The sequence below is a fragment of the Tachysurus fulvidraco genome, chromosome 4, assembly GCF_022655615.1.
Source record: "Tachysurus fulvidraco isolate hzauxx_2018 chromosome 4, HZAU_PFXX_2.0, whole genome shotgun sequence".
Classification (NCBI taxonomy): Eukaryota; Metazoa; Chordata; class Actinopteri; order Siluriformes; family Bagridae; genus Tachysurus; species Tachysurus fulvidraco.
The window spans coordinates 1,746,630-1,751,629 of record NC_062521.1 but is presented as its reverse complement, the minus strand read 5'-3'; the positions used below and the strand labels follow the sequence as shown (position 1 = coordinate 1,751,629).

Genomic DNA, 5,000 nt, shown 5'->3' with positions numbered 1-5,000 from the left:
CTGAGGGAACTGACGAAGAGCTGCAGCCGCGGTGCGACGGCGAGGTGCGTCTACAGGCCATGAGCCGGGAGACTCTCAGACTCTCTGAAAGACAAAGACGCACCAACCTACAACATGATCTACGATCTCCAGCGACGGATGAAAGTTCTTTCGGCTTTTGATCCCGGGACTAAATCCCAGAGCCACTGAAGCCACTGAACCCTTACGAGAGTAAAAAAAAAAAAAAACAAATCGAATCCATTGTGCCTGATTACCCGTGTGACCCAAATAAATAAATAAATAAATAAATAAATAAATAAATAATCACAAATGAAACCCGTCGTGTACTGTATATAAAAGAACGAAAGCGGTCTGATTCACGAGAAGGAAGCGAATAAAGCGACGGAATGATAAAAGCCTGGCCTCCACATCCCGGCGCTCCGGCTCACTCTGAACAGGAGTCCGACGTGAACCAGGCAGGACAGAGAACGGAAAGAAACGTAGAGGGGGAAGGAGGACAAAAAGAAAGGAGAAGAAAGGTTGAGATCTGAGTGAGAAAGAAGGAGAGACCCGTTAGTTCCTCAGGAGCTCTCGGGTGCACCGTTATAGACTGTCGTAGAAAGGACGTTATTTACATTTGCACTAGTTACTGTAGAGTGTCACCCAAATGAGGATGAGGTTCCTCTCGAGGTTCCTTCCTCTTATCGTCTCAGGGAGTTTTCCCTCGTCGTCTGTTTTTAAGTTCATCTTTTTAAAATGAATTTTAAACTTGAATTGTATCTTTTTGTTCATTTACTTTTTTTATCCTTATTTCTTCTTCTTCTTCTTCTTCGTATTATTATTATTATTATTATTATTATATATTTATTTCTTTTTCTCTCTTTTCTGTGTCCATTCTTCTGTAAAGCAGCTTTGAGACAATGGGAAATTGTTAAAAGCGCCATACAAATAAATTGAATTGAGTTGAATTGAAAGGAAAGGAAAGAAATGCAGGAGGGGGTGGGGGGGTTAAGAGGAGAAGAAAGAAAGAAAGAAAGAAAGAAAGAAAGAAAGAAAGAAAGAAAGAAAGAAAGAAAGAAAGAAAGAAAGAAAGAAAGAAAGAAAGAAAGAAAGAAAGATGAGGAGGAGGAGAGCAAGGTAGGAATGAGAAGAGAGTGAGAAGAGAGGTATGAGAAAAAGAACAGAATGTAGAAGGAAAGCAGGAGATAAAGAAAGTGAGGAAAAGGGAAGATTGAGAGTTGAGGGGGAAAGAGGGCTAGAATGGAAAGGAGGGGGGGGGTTCTTTTTTCGATGTGCATGTTTTTGCGTTTTATAGGATTGTCAGCTAGCATGAGGCATCGTAGCCGTGTTGTGTAGTGTGTGTGTGTGTGTGTGTGTGTGTGTGTGTGTGTGTGTGTGTGTGTGTGTGTGTGTGTGTGTGAGGAATGTGTGTCAGTAGACTTCCACTGTGGCCCAGATCTCTGTGTAACCTCAGCAAAATCTGCAGCCGGCCAAGATACACCACTATTACTCAATGTGTGTGTGTGTGTGTGTGTGTGTGTGTGTGTGTGTGTGTGTGTGTGTGTGTGTGTGTGTGTGTGTGTGTGTGTGTGTGTGTGTGTTTTAAACAGGGAACTGAAATAACTGAGAACAATGCCATAAATCTGTGCCCCCTCTGTCTCAGCTACAGCACAAACTACACTATAATATTTATGTCAGTAATCCAAACACTCCATCAGGTCACTAAACCATGCTGACGCTCCAGTTCCCAGAATTCTCTCTGCTCGATAAGCGCGCGGCCCAAACACACATACACACACCCAAACACACAAACACACAAACACACAAACACTCCGGATATTAAACACGGCTTCAGTGTACGTGAGTCAAATCACTGTGAGGTTCTCTTAGGAGTGAAAACAGTGAGGGAATATAGGACACACACACACACACACACACACACAAACACAAACACACAAACACAAACACACACAAACACACACACACAAACATACACACACACAAACACACACACATACACAAACACACACACACAAACACACACAAACACCCACACAAACACACATATACACACACAAACACACACATACACACACACTCACAAACACACACACATATAAACACATACACACACAGACACAGACACACACACACACACACACACACACACACACACACAGAAAATGGTCATGTAATAAAGTGATCAGCTTTGTGCTAGAAGTGGAGCTGAGGTCTGATCTGTCAATAATAATAAAAACAATAATAATAATAATAATAATAATAATAATAATAATATTAATAATAATAATAATAATCCTGTGTGTTTTTGCTCAGTGGGGTTTGTTTTCATGAATATTTCAGAAAAAGGAAGTGGATGAAGCTACTTTGGGAAGGATGTAGGCGGGATAAAGAGAAGTCCCTGTCGAGCAGTGAGCCGGACGAGAGCAGAGACTCGACAATAAAACACACCACAGACACGGAGTCAAGGCCTCGTGAGCGGCTACACACTCTCTCTAGTGCTGACACTGGAGCCTCCTTCCATAAATCCTGCACACGTCACCTCCTCGGTGCTGCAGACGGCCACGCTCTGTGTCGAGCACGGCTCTGCGTCAGCTGTCGCTATAGAAACGATGGAGCGTTAGGACTGTTATGAACCTGCGACTCAGAGCTGTTGCCATAGAAATGGCAGAGCGTCCGAATGAACACGGAGACGTGATCCGGGCTGACGTGTGACTGTCAGGGAAAATTCATAGACACCTTCCGACCAATCAGGACGCAGGATTCGGTCCGGGGTTACGCAGCTGTGGTAATGACGATACGGCGACGGCGTAACGGATCATCGTGATATATGTTTAAGGAGATCGCTGTGATTGATCAAATAATCATACATAGATACCATGTGGGAGGAAATATAAGAAAGTAAATAAATAAAAAAGTTTAAAAAGTAATATTGAAAAAAAAAAACTTAATTGAATTTTCATTCATTCATTCATTTCCTACCGCTTATCCGAACTTCTCGGGCGTCATCGGGCATCGAGGCAGGATACACCCTGGACGGAGTGCCAACCCATCGCAGGGCACACACACACACTCACGCACTACGGACAATTTTTCAGAGATGCCAATCAACCTACCATGCATGTCTTTGGACCGGGGGAGGAAACCGGAGTACCCGGAGGAAACCCCCGAGGCACGGGGAGAACATGCAAACTCCACACACACAAGGCGGAGGCGGGAATCGAACCCCCAACCCTGGAGGTGTGAGGCGAACGTGCTAACCACTAAGCCGCCGTGCCACTGAATTGAATTTTATTGGATTCAAATATATTTTAAAAGATAATAAAAAAAAAACAAAATAAAAAGCAGGAACGAATAAAAGTCGAATTTATCCTCCTGATCGTCTTTGCTGTTCTGGGAGCAAAACTTTACTGTAACTGTGTCATTTATTTCTTTTATTGTGTGATGACATCATTGTGCTAAAGAAAAAAAAAAACTTCCATCGAACACCAGAAAAATAACATCGCAGACGTGGATTAGAATGAAGGTGAAGTGTGGGAACAACACATCAGTCTCCTTTACTTCCTATTGCACACACAGCTGCATGGGAAATCTGTGTTTGTGTACGTGTGTGTGTGTGTGTGTGTGTGTGTGTGTGTGTGTGTGTGTGTGTGTGTGTGTGTGCAGGTGCTGCAATGAGATCACTTCCCTACTTGTGTCCGTACCAGCCACCGTTTCCTGTTCCCAAGCAGGAAGCAGGAAGAGCATCCCTGTCCAGCAGGGGGTCTAAGGTTAAAGGTCAGGAACAGGATTTGCGTGTCTACGTGTGTTTTTTTTTTTTTCTTGCTCTGTTTCGACAGAATTCCCGGCGATACGTACAGATTCGGGTCCGGAGCGGGAACGATGTGTTGTGACGACTATTACACATCAAAAGAAGAGCCTTTGTGATCTTGTGATTTTGCTCTTTAATATGTTAACGATGTAGTAAATTAAATTCGACTTTATTTACATCCGTTGATTTTGGCAGCTGCTGGTATTCAAAGTGACTTCTGAGAGAGTTTGGCGGTTACGTCTCGCTCTCGGCCCCGAGGCTTTAACAGACGCCGGCTTCGCGATGAAGCGACGGATAATTATTTATCGCGTTTACAAACCCGATACGTTTTGTTTTTTTTGCTAGCATCGTTTCCCAGTGTGCGGTGTTCACTGTAGACGTCCACGCTCCCAGCATTCCGATGTCACACTATTCACACTCGTTAGTCTGCTTTTTTGAATCGGGATGAAATCGATTCGTTCGATTCATTTTGTTTGATTCTCTCGTTTTATGGCCAGAAATTGTTCCACGTCCTCGTGCTCCCGCTTGCCTACAGAACAGACTGGTGTGTAAATAAAGCTGGAAATAAAACACCTTGGAGTTGAAAGTGTGATTGTGACTAGACATAAACACGCGCTCGCGTGAACACCCCTACTTCCTCTTTTGTACCAACTGCTTCCTGTTATCTGTCAACATGTCCCTGAGTAACCCCTTGGCCGCATTGCTCAGCACTTGTATCAGGCTGGTTGTTGGCCTTGACAAGTTTCTGGCTATGTCAGAATGTGTGTGTGTGTGTGTGTGTGTGTGTGTGTGTGTGTGTGTGTGTGTGTGTGTGTGTGTGTCAGTCATTTCCCATGTGATCCTAACGGAAAATGTGTCATTTGTCAGACGACGTCATGTTTCCCGCTCAACTGTGCGTTTGTGTGTGTGTGTGTGTGTGTGTGTGTGTGTGTGTGTGTTCATGTGTGTTATTACTCGAAACATAACCGAGCATAACTCTACACAAATGTGATGAACATTGTCTGCATCAGACGGAGTCATGAATGGAGGAAGACCCGCCGGGTGACGCTTCAGATTTCTGGGGCATGTGACACGTGTCATTTCCTGCTAGAGGAAGCGACGTTTTTTTGCAGAATATCACGAAAGAGTCGTGTTGGTGAGAAACACCCTCGAGAAGTTCCAGTGTGTCGCATTCGTACACAGTCATGAGGCT

The 5,000-nt window shown here is 44.0% G+C and overlaps 1 protein-coding gene across 4 annotated transcripts in view; it reads right to left on the bottom strand.

Annotated features, from left to right (window-relative positions):
- The window catches only part of LOC113656639 (fibronectin type III domain-containing protein 5-like), a 171,500-nt gene that overhangs the window by 136,083 nt on the left and 30,417 nt on the right, over positions 1-5,000 (bottom strand). The window lies entirely within an intron of this gene.